Raw genomic sequence first — 26,558 nt, 5'->3', positions numbered from 1 at the left:
CAACAGTTAAACATACACCAAGAATTTCTCATATTTGAGCTCTAATACGTCACCCATAATGGTGTGTGCATTGCAAAATTTTGAGCAAAACTGTTCTCTTACCCTGCTAATTAAACCTTTGCATGTTATGTTACTGGTGCAATGTGCAATTAATGAAGATTGGCCAACAGGCTGAGCCATGAAACTTCCCACACTAAAATGTCTCAGATATTTTGTCCAACCCCTGTAGATCCAAATAAAGGGCTTACTGTTTTAGATATATTTAGGACAAGTTTATTCTGTTTCACCCAACCTTCAACTTTTTGTAGCGCATCATGTACCCCCCTAATGCTGATGCACGAAGTACCGCCAGTTAGTCATTGAAAGGTTAATTACAATAGTACTACTCTACTATGACCTAACAGAGGGCCTTAAGTAATGCACGACTCGGTCATTGCCATTCTGGTAACTGCACATTTATAACACTGTTTTAAGGGGCCTCTGTGAGACCTGATGTGGACTTGGCCGCATCTGCAACATCAGATGAAAGGTAATTGGTGAAGATGAAAAAATTAACGGCCCCAACAACTTTGTGGTACCCTGTGACGGGGCAACCATGCACCGTCACTGCAGCCAGGTGCTGCTAATTATTGAGACTCTTGCCATGAACATTTTATGTGCACTCTGGACAATTGTTTGCCTTCAATGTTTTCTAATTATGTTTGGAGTTTGCATTAGGCTCTCCACGCCATTTCATTTACCACTTGCTTCTGCCATTATTCTCTTGTAGTGTTCTAAGCGCGCGTTAAAATATCAAACACTGTGAGTTACAAATGCTAGCATCATCACCATTATTGCAACCTCTTCCAGTTAACATTTCATAACTTCATCCTGATTTTGTATTAAGTTAAAATGACCACACAATGTACAAAAGAGTTTATTAAGTTATAAATTTAAAACCATTCGTGTGCAAGACCAAACATTTCCATCTTACCATCTCTGTAGCACCTGGTCCGTCATCTAAAACAGTGGTTCTTAACCTTTTTTTCTTGAAGCACCCCCTAACCTGCGCCCAAGACAAAGCTGCGCACCCCCAACCTAAGCGTCTACGTGTGTATATGCACTAAAAAATGATTTGAGTGATTAATTACAATAATTCTAGCTTTAGACATTAATCAATACTTTAATGACTTTATATGGGGACCAAAACACGTTTTAATTTGGTCTTTAATTTGGTATAATTATAATGTTTGGAAGCAGAATTTTGGTCATAACCTCAACACAAACAAACCCCTGAAATCTCTGACGCACCCCAGGTTAAGAACCACTGATCTAAAAGAGTCTAGACTGCTTCAAGTTCAGAATAAAAGTCCTCACTTCCTCCAGTTTACAGGAAGTGGACTGTCTGATTATTTTAAAATATATAATTAGGCTGTAACGTTTATATTTGCATGGTCAAATATCAGCAATGATGTTTTAAAACATTTATGTATTCGTTTCATGTTTTCATGATTATGTTTCTAGGCTGTTAAAGCATTATAGTGTTTCACCTTAGACACCCCTGTTATGTCAGTGCAGGTTGGTATGGTCCAGAGCCATACAGAGGGGAGAGTCGGGCAATCTCCGCCGTGTGCTTAGGCCGACTTCCTCTTTAGCAAAATTAGCTGTTTTAGCTTCTCAGTACTGCTCAGCGTTGCGAGTGTTAGTTCCTAGTAGTGAGCGTAGCACATAGCAAATGCAATGCGATGCAATGCAGGGAATATGACAAGACTGCTGTTCGTAGTAATAACTTCAGATTAACATCACAGATGGTGAAACTGTTGGGATTATTACCACCGAGACAGTTGATGGTTTACATATTTGTGGTGATAACCCCGCAGTATAGTTCGTTAGTCCTTATTTTTGGCTGTTAATGTGGTGGTTCTATGTTGAGTCTATGGAAAGACAGCCGCTTTAGGAACACCCTTATCTTGCTGAAAGGCGGAGCTGCCATTTAATTCCTGGTCCTCCAATCGCGTAACTCTCCCCTCTGTATGGCTCTGGTATGGTCCAATTCCTGTCACGTGACCAAGGGGTTCAAATGGTGACTGTTTCAGGCTGTGGGGAGGGCTGCTGATGGTAAGACATGTGTCTTGAGCTCTCACTCAGAGGTTTTGGACTTGAATGGCTGATGTTAGCTTTGTTCATTTCCGCCTCTTGACTGCATTTAGTCATTATCTTTTTTGTTTTGGTTATCATACCATTTTTGTTTGTACCTGTTTTTAAAGTCCTTTTCTTTGTAGTTTAGTTATTGTCTACCTTTTGTTGGAGTGATGCCTCATGGCCTTCTTTGGGTTTCAAGAAAAATAAACAACCCATCATCTGAGAACGTGTTTGTGTCTTCCTGAGTGCTCAACAACTGCTCTAAGACTGCTGGGCGACGGTACCTTTAACATACCCCTTATGCCGTACAGCTCCAGGTCCACCTTCATGGGCTGTCGATTGGGGGTTCCCCAAAGGTCCATACTAACGTCATCATGCCATGACCCTCCTAACATGGGCCATGCCACACATTTTTCAGTGCACAACTATGTGAGTAAGTGCTATTGGTTAACACTGTATGAAAAATTGTTGACATTAGTTATTTCATTTATTGTATTCTTACATTCTTACAGTTTCTACGGTCATTACTGAGACTATTATGTGTGTTACATGGGCCCACTAAATCCAAGTGCAGAACGAAAAAAAATGTTTTTAATTGATTATTACATAATGCACCTTGTTGTTACATTTCCATCAATAAAAAAATAATAATTTATTACTAGATGAGAAAAAAAATGTGCTACAAAATGCGTTGAAGAAATGTATTACGAAATATGGAAATTGTCACTGAATTACTTCATATCATGTATTGTTTATTTAAGAGAGACATGCACAACATACAATTTTCATCTCTAGTCCTCGGACAGGAACTGGTGTTAAAGGTGCAGTTGTGCTTTAAAGGTACACTGTGCAGGAAATGGTCAAAAAAGGTACTGCAACTATGCTGCTCATTGAAACTGTGTTGCCTATTGCCAAATTTGATCTTTTCATGAACGTTTACAAAGTAATAAACTAATATATTCTAGTGTGGCCCAAGTACAGTCATTTTTGCTGCTAAAATGGCTATTTCTGAAAATTTTCCAGTCATAATGAATACTTTGGAATAATTTACTCTGGAATAATTTTATGGTGGTGGTAAGTATTCATGAAAAAGGTAACATTAGTGAATGGGTAGCATGAATTCTGGAAATAAACAACTAAAAATATTACACAGTGTACCTTTAAGCTAAAAAAATAGAAATATAATACATTTAATAATAATACAAAAATATGAGAATACAATGGGTGCACTATTAGCAAAAATAGGCCTACAGTAGTCATACATCATTAAAAAGATAAACTAAAGAAACAAAAAACAAGATATAAAAGGTAAACATAAATACATGAAACACCGGTTAATGACTAAAATGTCCAGAGTGCTTTTAGATATGTTAGTCAGTGTGTTGCTTTGCCTGATATTTACAGGAATTCTGCCCTGCTATTTTTACTGAGAAGGCACTTTCTAAGAACACTCATGCACATACCCATGCCCCAGTCCACACAGCTATTGTAGGTAGCTGTGTGATGTCCCCTCTCATCCCCCCTGCTTAGGATGTCTGCTGTAGGCAGTCTGTGAGAAAGGGGCTTCTCTACCCCCAACTCATGTCAGGACTGGCCCTTACAACTAGCGGTTAAAAGAAGACGGAAACTTGGCAACTGAAAATATCGTGGATACGGGTGCGGATTTATTTACAGTGCGGAAGTGATACAAAAATATGGTAAACAAAAACTGAATAAACGCAAAAGAAAACCGGCCTCAATCAGGCAACTTAAAGTTCAACTATAACAAAAGACTTTCAAGATACAAACTTCCTTGCACTTACGTTTTTACACAGCCTCACAGCAAGCGTGTGTCAACCTCACCCTCTCTCTCTAGAATGAGAAAGGCCTGCCCTTTTAAAGAGCTTACAATCTTGAAGTTACTGCTGATTGGTTCAATATTCAACCAATAGGAAAATAAAGTTACAAAAAGTATTAAAAACACACTTTCAAATCCCCATGCAAAATATCACAATATTCCCAAACCAACAATAACAATATTACAAAAGACATAAACAATAATGACATTCCTACATGCTTGCAATAACGAGATATAATAACATTTACTCAAAACATTCTACTTCCGGGTCCGAATGTTCTCAACACTGCCAGATCAGTGTTTAAAAACTTTGGTTCCGCAAGGCTCTGGTTTCCCCCCGGACCCAATTGCTTTTGGGAGAAAGACATCCGAAAGGGGCAGGTCTTTCATTCCTCCTGGGGATCTGGCGTGGGGAGGAGCTAAAGGATAGCTACTTACTCTTCACTGTTCTGTCGGTGTTGTCACTTCTTAGTCTGAACTCTGCAGATCAGATGCAGCCGCTTCTCAGATCGGTCAATAGAGTAACATCTGATCTTCACCCTGTAGAACATCATCATCACAAGGTCACCTCTATACAACTTTTAAAACATCTTTTAATATAAAATCTGTGCTCTCTCTCTCTTCCTCTCTCTCTCTCTCTCTCTCTCTCTCTCTCTCTCTCACACACACACACACACACACACACACACACACACACACACACACACACACACACACACACACACACACACACACACACACACACACACACACACACACACACACACACACACACACATACTCAAAGATGGTCAGTGCAAAGTGAAGAGAAACAGAGAAAGAAAGATGAAGTAGGTACAGAGAAAAAAGTGTGTGTGTGTGTGTGTGTGTGTGTGTGTGTGTGTGTGTGTGTGTGTGTGTGTGTGTGTGTGTGTGTGTGTGTGTGTGTGTGTGTGCACATGTGTATTTTTTTAATGTGCGTGTGTGTGTATTTGAGTGTGCGTATTTGAGTGTGTGTGTGTGTGTGTTTGAGTTTGAGTATTAAATTAGAGCCCTGCACAGTGCACATATTTACAAACACACACCAACCCGCCAAATGTGGGTGAAATTTCATTTTGGCTAGTAGAAAAATCACACACTAGCTGGTGGCGCCCAACAATGATCCTGATCTGCGTAGCATTTGCACACTGCTTGCAGGGTAATTTCTCTGGACCGTTTCACAGGTGGCAAAGTTTACCGACATACCCCCATTAAACTAGAAGGTGAGTTTTAGCTTCTCAGATCACTTTTTGACATAAGGCATCTAAGTTTAGATTTTTTTAGGCAGTAAAATGCAGACTTAGTATTTATTGGCTTTCTTGTGACTATTAAAGGGGCACAGGGTAGAATTACGTTGTTTGCGCGGTGCCCGTGGCAAGCCTGTCTCAAAATCTACACCTTAATGAAAAAATGCTGTTCAAATAAAGTCGCTGTGAGAATGTTTTTCATCACCGAATGCCAGCAGTTGATAAAAATCTGAATACGATATGTAAAGCGTTTTTTCGTATGAAAAGTGTTTCCTGCAACACTCGTTTGGACCGTCAAAAAGTTTCATTTGCGGTTTTCTTACAGCGGACATTAGACGTGGCCACTTACTAATGATTCACATAGCCATTAACTCGGGACAGTGATTAATTAAACTTTTAATCCTACCTGGAGCCACTTTAAAGTTTCGGTCATTGTCAATAAGGACATCAATGATTTTAACTGTATCCCTTGCTTTCAGCCCCTTAGTTTCAAACATTTTGTGAGGCGCTTTATTTTGCTCATGCAGAAATATTAATACTGACCATAATATAAATGGCCTTCAAATGAAATGCATGCAGATATTTCAGCTCTTGTTGATTTATTTAAAATTTCACATATAAATCACGCTATGGGGAAGCCCACAGTTCAGAGACATTGGCGATGAGGTTTGACTTTCAATGGAAACAAAAAACTTCTTTGTTGGAGGAACAACTGTGTTGAACGCTGCACTTCAAGGATAACATCTGCCAATTTCGACATGCAGTTGTAATGCTCACACTTATCAGTACCAAGGAGTTGTTTTTCTTCAGCTTTTTCCAAGATCCTTTTCATTGTAATAGGGGCAGGTGTTTGTTTACATTTCAAAAAAACATTTTCATTTATTCCCAAAAACGTCCAAAAGGTTATGCAACATCAGCAGACAACTAGGAAACAGCGATACCTTTTTAGGAAAATATTTTGAGTAGGCCTATGTTAAGAGTTTTTAATGTAAACAAAATCTGCCACCATTAGAATAGCTCAGATTTCGAAAACGGCTGAGCTGGAAAATGCAGCATCACCGGGTATCGACAAGTCAAGGGTCGCGTGAGCAATAAAACAGCATATTGAAATTGGCTTATCCTTTAAAAGCCAGCTTCCGATAAAAACGGTTTTATTCGCTCCTTTTGAAAATCGGACGGTTACCCCAAGTTAAAGTCACATGCCAGGCTTCATAGTGGTGCGCAGTGTTGGGAGTAACGAGTTACAAAAGTAACTAATTACTGTAATGCATTACATTTTTTAGTAACTCAGTAATGTAACTGATTACAGGGGAAAAAATCGGTAATATGTCCTCGTTACAATGCAAGTAACTTGCACATTACAACACATTTTTAAGCGGGCTTGCGGAGCAAGAGCAGAGCTCTTGCAGAGCAAGGCCCGATTATAGTAATCTCTAAGTCCTGTTTATTATTGGTTCTCTTGTACAGGGACAGTAAAAATAGAAAATGGATCTCCTCCTAGGCCTTTCGAGATAGAGACACCGTTCAAACACTAAAACGACCGGCTCGGCTTGGAGATCGCGTTTCGTTATAGGCTTCTCCGTGTCTCTTGTCGTTTTCCCGTTTTTGGCGATTTTGTGAAAGCCTGGGTCCCCATTGGAAACAGTGGTGGAACCTCCATGAACCAAGGTTCCGCCACTCTAGAGATTAGAGTGTAGGAGGCTTTTTCGGTCATAAAACATCAACACTTTCACCTAGAAGTTTAGTTGACGCGTTGTTAGCGAGCTCTATGGGATGTCTCCAAATTGTGAAAGTTTCATCTCCCAACTCCCAATACTTTTTAAATGGCAGGTTTGTAAAAAAAACAGACCTGGCTCTATGGAGAATCCCAGTCTTTGGAAAAGTGCATTTTTCAAGAGATCAGCGCATGTCCCACACGGAGGTCCATTTGTGCCTGAAAAATTTAACCTATAAACTTCATTCAAAGACTGTTAGAGACATCACAAGCATGACTCCGATCTGTGAAAAGGACACGTGCCAACTCCTTTTAGTTTTTTTACAACGATGTTGTAAAGACAAAAAACTCATTCTCATTTTCTCCCCTGTTAAAGGCTCAATACTAACTGTCTTTCAGTCAATCACAACAGGTGCAGCCAGTGAAGGATTCCATTTCAACTGTCACTGTCTCAAGATTCCATTCTTAACGAGCAGGTGCGAGCAAGCATTCTAGAAGTCCATTGTTCAGCTCTGCAATGCAATGTAATATAGTCTTGCTGGACTATGCATGACAATTAACTGCTTGGCTTAGTGGTAATGCATGCTGCTGCATTAGATTGGAGGTTGAGGGTTCGAAACCCACATGAAGCAATGTTGATTTTCTAAATTATATCATATGCAGCGTTCCTTGGCCGACTTAAAATGCCATACATGTATATCATTTAGTATGGATGGCAAATGTGCTGAATTACAGATATTGAGGTTGGGGGTTCGAAACCCAGTCAAAGCCATGTTGATTTTCAAAATTACATCATATGCAGTGTTCCTTGGCCAACTTAAAGTGCCATGTATGTCATTTAGTATGCATGGCAAATGTGCTGGATTACAGATATGGAGGTTGGGGGTTCGAATCCCAGTCAAAGCCATGTTGATTTTCAAAAGTATATCATATGCAGTGTTCCTTGGCCAACTTAAAATGCCATGTATGTCATTTAGTATGAATGGCAAATGTGCTGAATTAGGGATATGGGGGTTGGAGGTTCGAACCCCAGTCGAAGCCATGTTGATTTCCAAAATGATATCATATGCAGTGTTCCTTAGCCAACTTCAAATATCATGTATCGTATGTCATTTAATATCAATGGCAAAGGGGTTGGATTACAGATATGGAGGTTGTGAGTTCTAATCCCGCTCGAAGCCATGTCGATTTTCAAAATTATATCATATGCAGTGTTCCTTAGCCAACTTAAAATACCATGTATGTCATTTAGTATATCCCCAAAACGCAGAGCTACAGCACTTTCAAGATGGCTGAATCCAAGATGGCTGAATTGTTTGGCCCATAACTTCTGACTGGGTGGATGGATTTTTCCCAACATTTCTTTTAGCTTTGTTTTCTCAATAGTACTTTTTTTCATCTCTGCCCCAAAAGGCAAGCCCGCTTCCAGCATTTTCTGTGAGAATGCATTTCTAGTTTTCACCTACATTTTGTGTGGGTATTTCGTTTTCTTTATACAATGTTCGCGGATCACCGCGAGATCAGCTATTGCATCTGATAGTAGGCCTACGTCCGCGCACAGATTTTAAAGTTCCACGCAGAACATTGCTTCCTCTTTCACGCTTCGTCTCTCGAAATGGCAGGCTGACAAAGGATGACTGATCCAGAAGATTCAGCTTGCTCGTTTTCAAGATGGGTATATGCCCACTACTTTGACTTCAAAAATAAGGACGCCAAGAACATTTCAGTTAAATGCACACTGTAGCCTAGGCCTATTTGAAACCCAAACCGCGTTCCACGTCGAAAAACAGTAGCCTACAAACAAATTCACGATTTGAAGAGGTGCCATAGCACCACCAAATTAGTCAAGAAAGGAGGGGATGCATCTCATTCTCACGAGACAGGGACGCGGCAGGGTATCCGACGGGGGGATGAGTAGGGCCTACGTTGCACCCCCCTCACTTTTGTTCAACTAAACATCACTAAAATTTAAATAAATCCATTCGAAATAAAATATACATTCGCCTGTCAAATTAGGGAAATTGAAAATGCTTGCTGTCGTTGCATCACTCTGTATCACTAAATTCCAGCGCAACAGTTGCATGAATAAAACTAGCTGTTTGCGCAAAGTCGCAGAATATGCTGGCCGCGGTGCTGACTGAGCGCGCGTAAAGAATAATAGTTCTAGAGTTGTGAGTGAGTGACAAACTGATCTCCACACAAAGTCACATGATTCAGGCGAGCCACGAGCTTGCAAACTGACTGGCTGGTATCCTCGCAATAATTTTTTCGCCTATAATTTCGTTCATTGATAAGACATTTTCCCCGGTGTGCTGTAGGCTATATAATTAATATTCAAAATGGGCCTACTGTAGCAATGCATGCATCTGCTCTTTTATCAATAATAATTTTCAAACTCGTAGTGCAGTGAGGTGGCTTTATGTTTCAGCCAATTGCAATGGAGCCTGTGCTGCATGCGTCCGTAATAGATTTTTTTTTTTTTAAACGGCGCTGGTGTGCATGGCAAGGTGTGGTAAGAAGAGATAGGATTAATCATTGCATTGGTGAATCAATATTGTACTGTATGTGGGTAATATGCAATTCCTGAAAATCTTGGTTTTCAGTCTGCAGGCTTCCAAAACGACTTGTGGATGGCAGGTGAAAGTCATGCCACCTCATAGATTTGCACTGTAGATGGCCAAATCCTTATTTCCAGTCATTTTGGCTAAAGTAACTAAAAGTAATGCAAAAGTAGTGTAATGCCTTACTTTTAAAAAAAAAGTAATGTTGTAATGTAAGGCATTACTTTTAAATGACAGTAACATGTAATAAGTAGTGCATTACAGTTTTTGAGTAACTTTCCCAACAGTGGTGGTGCGTCACCTCACCTGACTGTATTTCCTGGTGTTTCCCAATTGACATAAACAATGCAGAGCCACAAGCTAATCACAAAAGCCTGTCTGTGGTGCGTCACATCGAAAGAAGGCGTTGCTCACATGGGTCCGACCCATTTTTCTAAAAACATGTAGAGTACTTTTTTTCTGCTTGTTTTCAGGGGCGCTGTGGCGCAGTGCGCTACGCCCCCCACATTTGGGCTTGCATGCCCACAGGGACCCCGGTTCGAGTCCGGCCGGGGTCATTTCCCGATCCTCCCCTGTCTCTCTGTCCCACTTGCTTCCTGTCACCATCTCAGACTGTCCTGTCAAATAAAGGCATAAAAGCCCCTAAAAATATATACTTTTTTAAAATGAATCTCTCTGCAGAGCAGGAGGAGGGAGCCAATCAGAAGTGGACATCCAAGAGAAACCCGAAAGACCCTCTCAATTGTCCACAAGCCACCTTGCTAGCTTGCAAAAACTGCTTTTTAAACAGGACCAATGCGTAACACATTCAATAACAATGTGGAACACAACAATATTAACGAAATAATGATGAGAGGACATATTTAAAGCGATGGTTCGGAGTAGAATCACCCTAATGCCATTTGAACCGTGACACCCATCCACCTTTACACCCGAAGTGTTTTCTGCCGCAGACTTACATTAACAGAGTTGCCGTGTTATTCGATGTTTATTCCGGTTAGCTTGACTCAAGCGCATATGGATACTGGGCACCGTCTCCAAACTTTCCCCACAAAAATAACATGTCATTACACCAAACTTCTGCAGTAGCACAAATATGGTCTGTACTCACGAAACGAAGCATTTGGAAGTTTGGAAATAGTCCAGGAGTTTAGTATTATCAACACAAGCTGAATAGCTTCTCTGCTGCTAAAGCTGTGCCAACGTTACTTCCGTCATATGAGACAAGCCCGTAAAAGTCTTCAACAAACTTCCAGACGAGAGTGTTAAAAAAGTTTTCACTGAATTGTGATTAAGGGTTATATTTTCAAGGCAATACTTAAAAGATATTTCAAATCTTACCTACTATCAATTAGACAAGGATTTTCGTTATCAATACTGATGCTGAATTCACTTTTCATTGTGCATATTATGAGCTTCGTTGAGGACTCTTACATGCTTGTCTTAGATGACGGAAGTAACGTTGGCGCAGCTTTAGCAGCAGAGAAGCTATTCGGCTTGTGTTGATGATAATAAACTCCTGGACTATTTCCAAACTTCCAAATGCTTCGTTTCGTGAGTACAGACCATATTTGTGCTACTGCAGAAGTTTGGTGTCATGACATGTTATTTTTGTGGGGAAAGTTTGGAGACGGTGCCCAGTATCCATATGCGCTTGAGTCAAGCTAACCGGAATAAACATCGAAAAACACGGCAACTCTGTTGATGTAAGCCTGCGGCAGAAAACACTTCGGGTGTAAAGGTGGATGGGTGTCACGGTTCAAATGGCATTAGGGTGATTCTACTCCGAACCATCGCTTTAAGTCCAACAGCACCAAAACTGATGTTTTGCCAGCATCAGAGTTCAGTCGTATGTCATTGATGACTCTTGAAAGAGCTGTTTCAGTGCTGTGATTGGCACAGAAACCTGATGGAAACTTATTGAAACAGACGTTAGAAAGGAAGTTAATTGATTAAAAGCAATTTTCTCTATTATTTTACTCATGAATGGTAGATTAGATATTGGCCTATAGTTGTTTAGTACCAGTGCATCCAGTTTTTTTAATAAGGGATTTAAAACTGCTTCTTTCAAACATGCAGTTAATATGCCAGTTTGTTGATGATCTGAAGTACAGATGATATCAGGTGTAAAATGGAATGAAAAAGCTGTTGGCAGAATGTCTAAGTCGGATGAAGAGGAACTAAGACTTTGTACAGTTCTCTTAAAAGTGTCCAAATCAAGTAATTGAAATGTTGACAGTAGATTGAAATTCATCCTAACTGTAGCAGATTGGTCTACCTGTGTGAATCTTGCCTTTGAAAAAGGATGCAAACTCGTAGGAACTCGTAGAGAAAATCCATTTTATGTGGAGGATTTGTTAGTTTTTCAACAGTGACAAATAGCACACATTCAATATTGATGTTTCTATTAGTGCTGAAAGGAGAGAAAATAATTAGTGGTGGGCCGTTACGTGCTGCGATAATGTGAGACTCTTGTTATTGTTATTAAAATGTTGCACGTTAATCTATTCTCAAAATATTATATGGGTTTGGAGTTTGCATGCACGTCACCATAGCGTTTGATTGACGGATGCTTTCAGACTGCGCTCCAGACTTCTCCTCTCCACCTGTTGCTTCAGCAGACCTACTAAATAATAGTGGTGTCAACAATGATCGATTCGGCAATGCAATCCAATGCGGGGCATGGACGATCCAGAATCGATCTGGCAAGTTCCAGAATCGATCCGGCATTTTTTTTAAGTTTCAATTACTTCCATGGATATTTCGGGAGCAAATGAATGTTAAATTAAATAAAAGCACTTTAAAACATTGCAAGACTGATACAGACTGATACAGAAAACAGCCAATAAATGTTGCTCAGTATCTGACTACTTGTATTGACTCATCATGACTGATTAAACATTTGCTTTGCTTTCAGTAGAAATGTAATGCATTGCAATAGCATAGAATCGAATCGAATCGCTACCTCCCGAATCGTGATCGAATCCGATCGTGAGGGCAGTGCCAATCCACACCACTACTAAATACTGTTTTATTGTTAATACTGTTTTATTTGTTATTGCTGCTATTGTATTGTTTTAAAAGCCCTTCTAGGGACGAGAATTGGAAATTAGCTTTTGGCTATAAATGCTATGATGCTTGCTGTTTTGGTTGTTATGCAACCTACATGTTATGTATCTGTCCCTATCAAATAAACTAAACTAAACTAAACTACAAGCGGATTCCAAAAAAGTTGGGACACTTGGTATTTTGTGAATAAAAGCAAAATGCTGCCATTTTCAAAACATTCAGTCCATGTGTAAGATGCACAATGTCACAAGGTCGGCATAGCAACTGTTAAATGGAGGCAAAAGTATTGTTTGGGGGGAAATATGTGTTCATTTACAATTCGACCCATGCAACAAATCTCAAAAAAGTTGGGACGGGGCCAAAACATGTTGGTATAGTTAGATAATTCTAAAAATAACACAAGGAAGAATATTTTAAAAGGAACTATATTGACTGCCAACATGAATGCACAAATAAAATACTATCACAGAAAGGCTGTGGCACTCATTAGCGAAGATTTTGAGGCACTAATTACTGATCTATTACACAGAAAGATTGAATTATCAAAATTGCAGGCATATAAGGCCTATTTCCGTAATATGGAGTTCTGTGAAATCATTGCACGGGTTATGATATCATGACATACTTATCGTCAATAAGCAAACTCTGACACTCCAACAATGACAGCTGTTGAAAAAATGACCATAAACACAGCACTTGATTAAAGCACATGATGCAGACATTAAACAGAGTTTCAAGTGGCAAAGCTCATTCTAGATGGACCTAGGAGATATGTGAAACTGTCCTCTGATTACAGAATGGAAAATATTTCATCCTTTTTTTAAATCATGGAGTCATGCAACCTCCAGGTTATGAAGAAAATGAATACTTAAGCTTGTTTTGGTAGTCAGTCTGAAAGACATCATATATGACGGTAAAGGGGTGCAGAGGTGCCTTGGTTATGGTCTTCTTACTCATGTAGAGCATTAAAATTAATGTTTAATGATATATACAGACTTTAAACAGCATGCATAGCTACCAAGGCATTATATTTTGGAGTACCGCCTTTAGATATTGCCCCATAATGGTGGCAGATTTCAATCTCTACTATGTTCCAATGATGTGGTTCCATCATAAGAGTAAACAGGTGACAAAATTGTTCTCTTGCAGTCAGGATATGCCACATATTAAGCATAACAATAAGGGGAACAAGTTGAAGAACACACCTATCAGTTGAGCTGTTGAACTCGAGTCTCGCACATCCAAATATCTATTTTTTTTTAATAAAATCATGGCATCAGTTAAAGTGTCTAACTGTTAAGTATATTCCCTTGTGTTATTTGTAGTCTTATCAAACATATAAAGCATTTTATTGGCCCCGTCCCAACTTTTTTGGGATTTGTTGCAAGGGTGAAATTTCAAATGATCACATAATTACCTCAAAACAACAATTCTGCTGACTTTAACAACTGATATCTTGTCTGTACGCAATGCTCTACCTTATTAACATATTGAATGTTTTGAAAATGCCAGCATTTTTATTTTATTCACAAAATACCAAGTGTCCCAACTTTTTTGGAATCCGCTTTGTAAACTAAATATGAACAGTGTTTGCATGCTGAAAACATTCAATCTCTCTGCGGTGGTAGGTGTTGTTTGAGTGCTTTTTCATAAGTGGTAGACTAGAGAGACGTTATTGTTTGAGGTGAAGCATAGAGAGACATTATTGTGTGTGTACCAGCCCGACATAGCCTACATTTCCACACACATTGCATGGAACACATAAACAACTTCCAGAAATCGCACAACATTCCGTGTGATATGCATTTTGAAGATTGTCAAACTGAAACAGACAATATCTACTCTCTCAGAATGTTTGTGTTGCGATCACGCATTTGCGACTCAGTGAGATGTCAGACGGTTTTAAACCTTGTGGTTGTCGCGCTTGATAAATATATACATATATATTTTTTGCAAACTGAATGAATTTCGAGTTGTAACTTCTCTGGCATTCTAACTCTGAGAACAACTGTCAGGTTTGGGCCAAATTGCAGTGGGCCAGTACTGTAGGTTTCTGTGGGCAATTTGCTGTGCCTGCTGCGCGTAGATCCTCCCTCTTTTAACCCATTGACGCCTGAGGCACCTGCAAAAATGAGCCCTCAGCCTATAAAAACCTAAATATCTCAGCTTCTGAAGCACATACAAATATGCATTAAGTTGCATTTAAACACTAAGACCCTCATCTTTCTTTAGACTGTGTTAATTCATCTCAAACCAGTAAAGATTTTTAATAAATTTGTCTCAAATCTCAAGAGCCTGAATGTTGCGTAATGCAGCTCCAGGTGCCAGGGCCAATGTTGCGCAACGCAACATCAGGCATCAATGGGTTAAAGGAGCTGCCGCTCTTTTTAACAGTCAGTGGCAGATTCTCTCTCTCTCTCTCTCTCTCTCTCTCTCTCTCTCTCTCTCTCTCTCTCTCTCTCTCTCTCTCTCTCTCTCTCTCTCTCTCACCATTAGACATGCTTAATTGTTGAAGTCATTTTGTTTAAATAGCCTAAATGTTTTGTATTTGCCTCTACAATTTATATCACTGTTCATTTTGAAATTTCAGTATGACTGTAAATGCTTCCTAACATATTCAACACACTACAAATATTACAGTGATTTTTTTTCATCACCAAGTATCAACATGACAATTTTTTTTAAGCTGAGATGCATTTGGGAAAAAAGAGATGAGCTCTGGTGTAATGCGCCAAGGTTTTTTTTCATCATTATCTCGCTAGCGTGCCTATTCTGAATGAGCCATTTTGCTATAGATTAATCTAGATTAATCTAAATTAATTTAATAATTACAGTGAGATTAATCTAGATTTAAAAAAATAATCTATGCCCACCCCTAAAAATAATCTAATTAATTACAGAGTTAGTTATTAATTGTAATCTAATTAATTGCATTTAATCTCATATGTTATCATACCATAAGTGGGATACATGGTATGAGAGAGAAAGGTGGGTAAAGAGTGACAATACCATACCCCTGTTGACTTTTTAAATGACCACACAATAAACTAGAAGCACTCAGAGAGTGCAGACCTCCGCCAAGGAAGCTGCTTGCTATATTTGACTATGTTACACCATAAGTCTTTCTGTCTTCTTTTTGTGGAGTCCCCGCAATTCAATTTCAGGTCATTAGGGGCGTCTAGATATATAAGCCATCAATGGTGAAGAATCTTTTAAAAAGTCCTAGTTCCGGTTCGTGTTCCAGATCACCACCAGAATTTAATCTCTTGTTCCTAGGGTCATTATCAACAAATCCACAAAGTTTCGTCTAAATCTGTTGATACGTTTTTGACAGACAGACGGACAGACCGACAGACAGACGTACAGACCGACAGACAGACAGACAGACAAACAGACAGAGAAGCAAACCAACAGACAGACAGACAAACAGAGAAACAAACGTGACCGAAAACATTACCTCCTTGGCGGAGATGACAACCTCTTATATGAAATAACTATCAAGTTGTGGACCATAAACTGACGACCTAACATGTCCACCTACTAGAGACAAAATAAGACCACAGCCCTGTGTACAGAAATAAACAGAGCAGAGGCAACAACGTGTCTACCAAATAAGTACGGAGACTGGGTGACAGGTGAGAGAAAGCGCTTCCTTGTTATGTTGACTGTTAGCTTGACCTGGTTTACTCCTGAACCAGCTTCAGCCAAAACACCGTCCTGTGGAGAGTGTGAAGGAGTTTAGTGTGTACAGCTGTTGACCTCCCCGTCCCTCTCCTCCTCCTCCTCCTCCTCCTCCTCTTCCTCCTCCTCCTCCTCTTCCTCCTCCCCCTCTTCCTACTCCTCNTGCTCATCCCCCCTCCTTCTCCTCCCCCTTCCCCTCTTATCCTCTTCTTCCTCCTCATCATCCCCCTCCTCTTCCTCCTTCTTAACAATGGTGTAAAAAGTGTTTTTTGGAAAGGCGAGGGAATGGAGACAGATTATATATTCTGTGTGTAATACAGAGCATGTAGACAGAGCGTGAAGCATTGACAGCGTGCAGAGCAAGTAGAAAAAAAGGCATGAGCAGTTTGCTCCTACCGAGCCTAGCTCCCACCTGTTTCTGATGCATTTGTTCTGCGTCCAAAACATCCGGAAAAAAAGTCTATTGTAAACCTGTGACAATGACACGTGTGTTGCACTGCCCGGAAATAGAAAGTAGCTCTAAGCTTTTGAAAGATAATCAAAGCGGCAAACTGTTGCAGAAGAAGTAATATTTCACCTAGTCAAAATGAAGGAAGCTCCATTCATGTGTCCTTGTACGACATGGTCTCACAAGGACACATGAATGGAACTTCCAAAATGTTTTCAAGGAAATCTGTAAAATGCAAAAGTCCAATAAGGGAGAGAGAACGAGAATTGCACACGTGTTTCTTAATGAGCGAGCGAGTGAGCAAGGGAGAGAGAGAGAGGGGTACGGCATGTGTTCACTTCATGAATAATTTGAACGTTTAAATGTGAGCAGTGAGGAGCAGTTTTCACACCTAATTGCACACGTGCTTGTAGCTGTGCGAGCGAGAGAGAGAGAAAAAAAGAGGCCATGTGCACTTGATGAACACTTTGGCTGAATCCCATTTCACTCCTTAGCCCTAAGCCTTTCCCCCTCCCCTATGTTTTGCGCGTTCACGTGTAGGGGTAGTGGCAATTCTCAGACTGAGGGGTAGGCATAAGGAGGGCTTTCTACCCCTCCAAACGGAGATTTTCCAAGGCCACCTTCCAAACGGAGGGATATGACAGATTTCCCTGAATGCATTGCGAATGCCTTTAAAAATGCAGCCATCCTCAAAAGCACACCAATAGAAGTGTTTTCGTCATAATTGACGGTTTCAAAGTGGTAATAATTTTTCCACTGTACTAAGTTAAACATTGGCCCAATGTGTAATGGTCATTTTCTCCATGAAACGCAATTAAATGAAATTATGAATGTTTTTCGAGGCTCGCGCAACACTGTTGTCCTTTTTTAAAATTGTTGCACGAGAAACAACAATATTGGTTAAACCGCAGAGAGGCTGTTTTTTGATGGCTATGGGCGTCGCCTTTGTCTGCACGTTTCACCGGAGCTGTTGGTGTGGCAGCTTATAAATGAATATCTACTCATAATTAATTCTGTTCATTTTTATAACATGTTCATTTGCAGTGTAGTCAGTTAATCTAATTAACGTGATAAAGTTGCCGACCTGATTTCTATTAATCATGTCGGCGATAAAATATTAGCTGTAGAAATTTCTATGCTGTATTTGGAGAACATGTGCTTATAGGGAGAGAGAGAGAGAGAGAGAGAGAGAGACAGACAGAGAGAGAGAGAGAGAGAGAGCGAGAGAGCGAGAGAGAGAGAGAGAGAGAGAGAGAGAGAGAGAGAGAGAGAGAGAGCAGTGTGTCTGGAATGGTGCTGAGCCCACAGATGAAGACAGAAGAGAAGAGAAGAGAAGAGAAGAGAAGACAAGACAAGACAAGAGAAGAGAAGAGAAGAGAAGAGAAGAGAAGAGAAGAGAAGAGAAGAGAAGAGAAGAGAAGAGAAGTCAGAGTTGTTGATATGAAGTGTTCAGTAGTATTGTTGAACTCACTGGTAGTGTGGATCATTCTTCAGAGCACGCAGCTTCTCAGCAGCAGATTCATCAGGTATAGTGACATCACACAGCTTCAGCCATGACAAATGTGAGTGTGAGGTCAAGGCAGAGGCCAGATGAGAACAGCTCTTCTCTGACAAGGGACATTTATACATCCTGGGGGAGACATCAGGTTACATTAGACAACCTACACACCAACACTACACACAACTTAACACATGTGCGCACACACACACACACAAACACACACACACGCGACAGCCAGACACCCCAGGAATTTGTGATTTCACGATTTGGAACTTTTATGCAACTTCAGTCCATTCCCCCAAATTCAATGCAGTGTTGCCATTTTCACCAACTAGCGCAACTTCCCACTACTAAACTATCTCCCTCATCTATTGTGTTGCTCTCTTAAAGGGGTATGCCACTATTTTAGGGCTTACTACAGTTAAAACCGTTGGCTGGGGTTTATAAAGATGGTTAAGTGTCTTATTTTTCATGTTAAGCGTTGTCTTGCTTTACCACCTTTATAAACCCCAGCCAACGATTTTAACTGTATTAAGCCCCAAAATAGTGGCATACCCCTTTTAATGGTCCCATGGCATGAAATGTTCTCTTTTTAAGGTTTTTAGACCTTAAAATGAGCTCCTGTGGCCTCCTTAAGTCACCCCAGTGGTTAACATTTTCATAAGGTGTTTACTGAGCTGTCCTGCAATAGAGCTAGACACTGTTCCCACCCACTATGAGTTGCCCGCCCATCACATCAGCAGAGAAGAGCAAGTTCAAGACAAGAAAAATGGCGGCGCCTAAGCAACTGAAACATGGAGGATGTGCTGTTTCTGGATGTGATAATACAGTATATCACGAAAGTGAATACACCCCTCACAGTTTTGCAGATTTTTGAGTATATCTTTTCATAGCAATGCATTACAGAAATTTCACTTTGACACAATGATTAGTGACCTTTTAACAACATATTTAACCGCTTAAATTTCTTGTTCACTCAGAAAAAAACAAAATACAGCCATTCATGTTTGAACATGTACTCACAAAAGTGAGTACACCCCAGATTAAAATCCGATAGAGAAGAGGCTATGTTGGCTCGAACCGTCTCGAAATGAAACAAAATGAAAAGGGATGACAAGGGAGGTCATCAGTGTGCGTTTCAACCTTTCCTTGCATTGAACTTTTACATTTTGAGTCTGCATCTGGCTTAAATAGATTGGTGTGAGATTTGAATGCAATCCTATGGAGAATATCATGATCTGCTTCAGTAGTCACAGTGCATGTTGACATGCATGTTTCTTTTAGGTGTATTTCAGATTACCAATGTTGACAGCATTCATGCATCCCCAAACCATGTCAGTCCCACTACCATGCTTGGCTATTGAGAGGATACACCTTTTCTGTAAAACTCACTTGTTTACCACCACACATGCTTGACACCATCTATAGCAAATTTGTTTATCTTGGTCTCAAGAGAGATGAAAAGACCAAGGATATGGATCACTGGAACCATGTCGTGTGATCTGAAGAGACCAAGATAAACACATTTGCTTTAGAAACTCATATTTAAAAATGGCCAGTTCCTTGTCTTAACGTAACCTGCAATGTCATGAGCAACACCTGAAATGCTGGCGTTTGGTTCTTTATTCATTTCAGAGACACACAGACACACACGCACTTACATTATTTTCTCCAGTCTGCAGTCTTGATGACTAAGAGTAGAACATAACCGTTCCCCTTCCTCTATCCTCAGGTGTTCCCCAGAGAGTGTAGATGTGTGTGAGGTCAGAGCAGAGACCATATTGCAGATCTCCTCTGTCAAGTTATACCCCACCAGGCTGGGAGAAAGAAAGACACACGCATCTATCATCACACTGAACACACACATGGATCACACACGCACACACACACACACACACACACACACACACACACACACACACACACACACACACACACACACACACACCACACACACACACACACACACACACCTTTTGTAGCACAATTCAACCAAAAATTCACTCACTGAATTGAATTAAATTCAAGAATTCGACATTTTGCAAAATCTCCACTCACACCCTTTCATGTGGCTCAAAAGATGTAACAAAGTGAGTCAGGTGTCCCAGCAGTCAGCAACACCACGCTGACAATCATCCTTAGAAGCACTCACGGTCATCACACAAGCACACACACACGCACGCACATCCCCCACCCCCGAACACACACACACACCTAAGCTGAGTAATGTCAGTGAGGAAGTTGGAAGAGGAGAGGGGGGATGTGTTGAGTGAATGTTTAGTACCTCAACTCCCAGGGCTTGCGGTCAGGATGACATCCAGCTAAAGAGGACACAGTCAGTGATGACGAATATGATGATGATGATGATGACGATGACGATGATGATGATGTCCAGTCTCGTTTCTTCAGCTTCAGCTGTGTGAGGCGGGATGTGTGTGAGGTCAGGACAGACGCGAGATAGGAACAACTCTTCTCTGACAGGGTACAGAACTCCATCCTACGAGAGACATCAGGTTATAGTAAGACAACATACGCATCAACACTTGACACACAACTCAACACACACACACACACACACACACACACACACACACACACACACACACACACACACACACACACACACACACATACACACGCGCACACACACGCAGGGGCGCCGACAGGGGGGGAAAAGTGGTACTGATTATAACGGCCCAGACCAACACAACGGCCCGTCCGCGGATGGCAATTAATAGCCTAATAAAATATTAGAACTAATATTCTTGCCTTTTAAAAAAAAATGTCTATTTACAATGAAATGATAATTGGAAATGAACTTAGGCCCATTAAACACATAACTATCGATTTCCATAACGTTTTCGTCAGTTCTTTAGGACCCTACCCCCCTTAGCTCTTGCGAAATGGTGCGGTCCAATCTGGCGCGCGAGGCGTTGAATCGCACAGCGTCCGAAATGCTGGCAGCAGGAGTACAGAGCGACTTGAGGTCTTAACCCATAGAATGTTAGAATGTTAGTAATATAGGCTACAGTAGGCTACAATCTATGTCTTAACCACATGATGGTGAGCTGGTGGTGACAGAGTAATGTAGTCAGGTTGGCAAGAAAAGACGGCAGAAAGAAGAGAGGGTCAGAAGCAGGCAACTGGTCACTCAATTTTTCTCCAAGAAAGAAGGTATGCTCACTCAATGACATTGCGTTTGCAAACGCAATCAAATGATAGGCCTAACTAACAAACAGAAACCTTGGATAAACTTCCAAGAGAGCACGTTAGCATGGCTCCTATTTAAACAATCCACCTTTATTGTCACCGCGAGCAAACGGCAAAAGTGATAAACTAGGCTATAGCCTCCAAACATAATAGCCTACTTTCCCGACTACCATAGCCTACTGCTGAAGCGATTGCAGGGCTGACAGAATCGCTTGCTTCGTGGGTATTAAGTGCCAAAATAATGTTTTTATATAACTAAATGGTTCGGCCATTATCCTGCATAGCAATGGCACAACACTCATGATGGAGGGGTTGTTGTTTTGTCCATATCAAATTTGTAGATTATATCCGCGTTTCGTGATGAATGTTGCACGTCTATCAACTGCCACTGTCAGCGCGGTGTGGACCAACAGCGCGGGGGGAACACAACACTCGTTGACCTGCTTTTGTTTGTGTTCGGTGTTGACCCTCTCATCAGTAAAGTTTTGGTTCTCTCTGGTCACCCAACAGCATCAGTTGAAACTTAAGTGAGGGGAATGAAGGCTGATTTGACAACAACTTGTAGCCTAAGTTTTGGATGCTCTCATCAGACATTTAATTATCATGTTTGCGCAGGAGAGCGGTGCCTTTGACAAGCGGTGGCTATTTTTTTTTAACAATCATTCCTCACAACAATGTAACAACATGGAGTAGGCTAACCTAATGGCTAGGGCAAGAGATTTTCTTCTTCTCATGAAGTTACAAAGAGTTTTACCCTTGGCACGAAATAGGCTAAATGCTTATCGGACGTCTAAATTAGACTGATGTCAGCGTGGTGCTGATGGACAGCGCACCACAATCTGTAAGTCACGTTCAGTTTCAGTCCGACGGAAAACTTGGATGCAGAAAATGAACAGCGATTTGACGAGACAGCTGCAGGTTAGATAGGCTATTGACGTCAGTCACCAAATCATTTTGGATAATCTGCGCACACGGCACAGCCTAGGCCTATGTCTAATACCAGACTGACGCGGACTACCAATAAGCTCTGTGAGTGTAACCCTATGGAATTGCGTCCTAGGCTACCCAGGCGGCTAACCACACGGGGTAGGCGCAAAGAAAGGAAAATTGTCTCTATGTTGAGTAGCTATCTGCGCTATTTTAATTAAGAGTTCATGGAAATGATATTGGGAAATCTGTCTTATTTGAATATGGAAAATCAAAAGCCTCAGCTTTTCCGACCATAATGCTTTATGTCTTTCAGAATGATTATTTGCCCCCTCTGAAGATTCTTAACAATTCAAATTAGGCCTATATAAATCTATGTGTTGGATTCATGCCCTTCATGCCCCCCTCCGCTCACCCGAATAACAATAGTAATAATTTAAAAAGAAAAAAAAGAAGGGCGGGGGGGGGGGGGGTGGTAGGCCCAAAATTAGAATCTTTCATAGGGCCCAAAATTCCTGGCGGCGCCCCTGCACACACCGAGGAGAGGCTTACACTAGTGTCTCCAGTTTGCAGTTGGGATGACAAAGAGCACCTATGCCTCCAAACTAGACACAACTCAACAACAGCCCCTCCCACACAACATCTACACACATACAACCTACACACTAACACTGGGCAGACACCTAAACCACACACATATACAAACACAGTTAAGACAGACCCCTGCCTTGTTTGTTATTGTTTGTTTCGGCATGATTCATCATGACAGAGCAATAGTTTGGTCTGCAGGGAGCAGTCGTTCCTACCGTCACTATCCAGTAGAAAACATTGTCTCTCCACTATTTTTGTATTATTGTTTATTCGTTATTATAAGATATAATTCAGCACTACTGGTTAGTCTCCATGAGAGCATATCTACGTATGGTAAATAGGCATGTAACAGGCCATAGGTTCTGTTTATGTTTTAACATGCTGCCTGGCTCTTTAATATTCACGAGAACTTGTACACGATAGGAGTAGCCTAGTAAGGAGATGTCTACTGCTAGGACCAACAACAGATAGAAGATACTACCCTCTTCAGGCGCCAACAAGAGTAGCAGCATGTTTCAGTAGCTCCTGAGTTGTTTTGTCTTTGTTCGTCTTTTTCATCTCAGTCTTTTCTTTTTTGAACTTCTTGTTTGAACTGTGTCAACTGTGTCACACACTGAACCCTCCGCCATGAATCAGGTTTGGTCCTAAGTCCTAGACCATTAAATGGCATTACCTCTTTGGGTGGTGATGTGAAGACTGTTTGGTAAATTTTGAGTTCACCTATTCCATAATTTAATCCATTATTTTTTTATGGTCTTAGAGAGGGACAATTGCCTGTCAACTGTGTTCTCAACACAATCATAAGAACCTAAATTAGAAATCAAAAGTAGAAAAAAATAGACATGAATTGATTAAGACGTTTCGGTGGAAGTTCTGAGGTCTTCAGTTAGCACAACACCCTGAAAATGGCTAAAATGTCACCGTCAATTGTGTTACGCATCAGCTATGAAAGTTGATGAGGAGTATGTTTTTGCCAATTTATCTCCTTATATTATAGACAAAATAATTTGTGTTTAACACTAGAACTACCACGGAGGGGTCAATTGACCTTTTTACCTAAAAGCCCCACAAGGGGGTCATTTGACCCTTTGGACCCCCTGCGGACACTCCTTTTGTTGTGGAAATGTGGCTGTTAGCAGCTCACAGCTGTCACTTGAGACACAGAGTGTGTGTGTGTGTGTGTGTGTGTGTGTGTGTGTGTGTGTGTGTGTGTGTGTGTGTGTGTGTGTGTGTGTGTGTGTGTGTGTGTGTGTGTGTGTGTGTGTGTGTGTGGATCATTTCCAATGCCTGTTGAGTGCTGTATCTCTGCATCTTCGTTCCTTGGAGAGGAGCTTCTTTCACCACAAAATTCTTGAGGGAAATGAAGCAGTAGTCCACATGCACTGGCATTTATCCATCTAACAATTGCCAGGTTGCATTCACATGAGTCGTTATGGTCACATGGCATGGGAGATTCACACGTTACAGTTTTTCTCGATTGGTTTGGCTAATTTCTCGAAACTGAGATGACATTCTCAAAACAACACGGACAAATCCCCAAACCAACTTGCAGTTTCCCAAAAACAGAATGGCATTTTTCATTGCTTTCATCAGATATCAAATGCTTTGTACATGTCTCAAATGTTTAGTACATCTCTGCAGATGGATATGTACAAATACCCTTCAGTTGACACATTCAGCATACATTCAGCACATTTTCCAAATAAATTGACCTTGTTTATCTAAACGAATTAGACAATTCTCAGTCTAATGGTTGCCCTCTCCAAAACACGTCAGCATTATTTCATTGTGTAAGTCATCATATGCAAAGTGGTCTACGCAATTCCCAAAACAGTCAAGGACATCATATTTTAAGAATTTCATTACATAGTAAATTCATGACAGTGTTCAACAGGTCAGATGGTATTGTAACTTTACTAGTTAGTAGAAAATAATTTTACAACCGTGTATACTACAGTTTCCATGTTATTTGGCTAATTTCATGACATTTTTTCAAACGACATTCTGTTTTGAACAATTGCTAGTTGCTTTGGCATTTGTCCATGTTATTTTGAGAATGTTATCTCTGTTTTGAGAAATGAGCCAAACCCATGAGAAACCTGTGATATATGGGCATTACTTTCTGTATATGAATTTACAGTAAAGAAAGTTACTGATAAATGTCCTTGGTAAATTATCTGTGTTGTCAAACTTCAATAGTTTCACTCACTTTTTCATTTTTATACATAGTCGAAATCTGTTAGCTGAACGTAGATAAAACACCTAACCATTTTGACTGGCAGTGCTTACACAATGGCAAAGGGACAATGTATTTTGAGGGTACTGATGATATATGTGGGGAAGAAATTTAGTTTTGACACATGGGTAAACTGTTTTTGTGGTGATATGAGCGAGTGATGAGGATCCATGTAGTTATGCTGAACCATCCAGTTTATTTTGACAGAAGGACTAAATGAATGCAAATGAGTCAAAGCAATTGAGAAGGATCTATGCCATTTTGATGGTACTGACTATTTATATGTCAGACGGTTTAGTGCTGATGCAAGAATGAGGTGTTTTGGGAGGTATATGACATTTTGCTAGTTATCTGAACTGTTGTGCAGAAGTGTAAGAATGTTTGGCCAAATGACCCAATGGTTATAGGAATGTCATCTCAGTTTCAAGAAATGAGCCAAACCAATCGAAAAAAAACTGTAATTCAACCATTATCTGGTTGCAGTCATATGATTCGTCATGATCACATGGGACATTCACACGTTCGTTCATTGATGACTTATATGAAGAAAATGTGCTGACATGTTTTCAGGACAACCATTACACTGAGAATCAACCAATTGGGATAGATCAGCAAGGTACATTCAGTTGAAAATTCTACTAAATGTAAGCTGATTGTGTTAACTGTAGGATACTTGTACATAGCCATTTGCAAGGATGTACTAAATGATTGAGACATGTACAAACGCATTTGAAATTTGATGAAAGCAATGATAAATGCCATTCTGTTGTGAGGAACTGCAAATTAGTTTTGGGATTTGTCCATGTTTTGAGAATGACATCTCAGTTTCAAGAAATGAGCCAAACCAATGGAGAAAAACTGTAACACACACTGTCCGCCAAACTGTATCTGTCTTTATTGCTGATATCTTCATGCAAGTTGCTATTTACCTGTGGTGATTTTGGAGGCTGACAGCCCTTGGGAAGAAGCTGTCTGTCCCTGTTTGTCTTGGCTGTTAGCACTGTAAGGTGTGACCCCCTCACCCCTCACCCCACACACGGCCCCTAACAGCCTCATTACCATAACAAAATGAGTGATTAGTGTATTAGGTAAAAGCCAAATGGGTCAAATGACCCCTCTCTGGTACTTCTAGGTAGGCAGAAAAATCCTGGTAGTTCTAGTGTTAAAGGGACACTCCACCCATTTGCATTAGGCTTTCCATTGCTAGACACCCAGGCATACTTTTGAATGGTCATGCAACACTCTCTCAATTCCCCCTGAGACAGGAGAAATCCGTATTCACCTCTTAACACTTCCTCCTACAATGATGTAAAAATCGTCATTTTGCATCATTGTAGGAGGAAGTGTAAGAGAGGTGGATTTCTGTTGAGACTACAAGCCTTTTTCCCACCCTTTCA

The sequence above is a fragment of the Engraulis encrasicolus genome, chromosome 8, assembly GCF_034702125.1.
Source record: "Engraulis encrasicolus isolate BLACKSEA-1 chromosome 8, IST_EnEncr_1.0, whole genome shotgun sequence".
NCBI lineage: Eukaryota > Metazoa > Chordata > Actinopteri > Clupeiformes > Engraulidae > Engraulis > Engraulis encrasicolus.
This window is presented reverse-complemented; position numbering follows the sequence as displayed.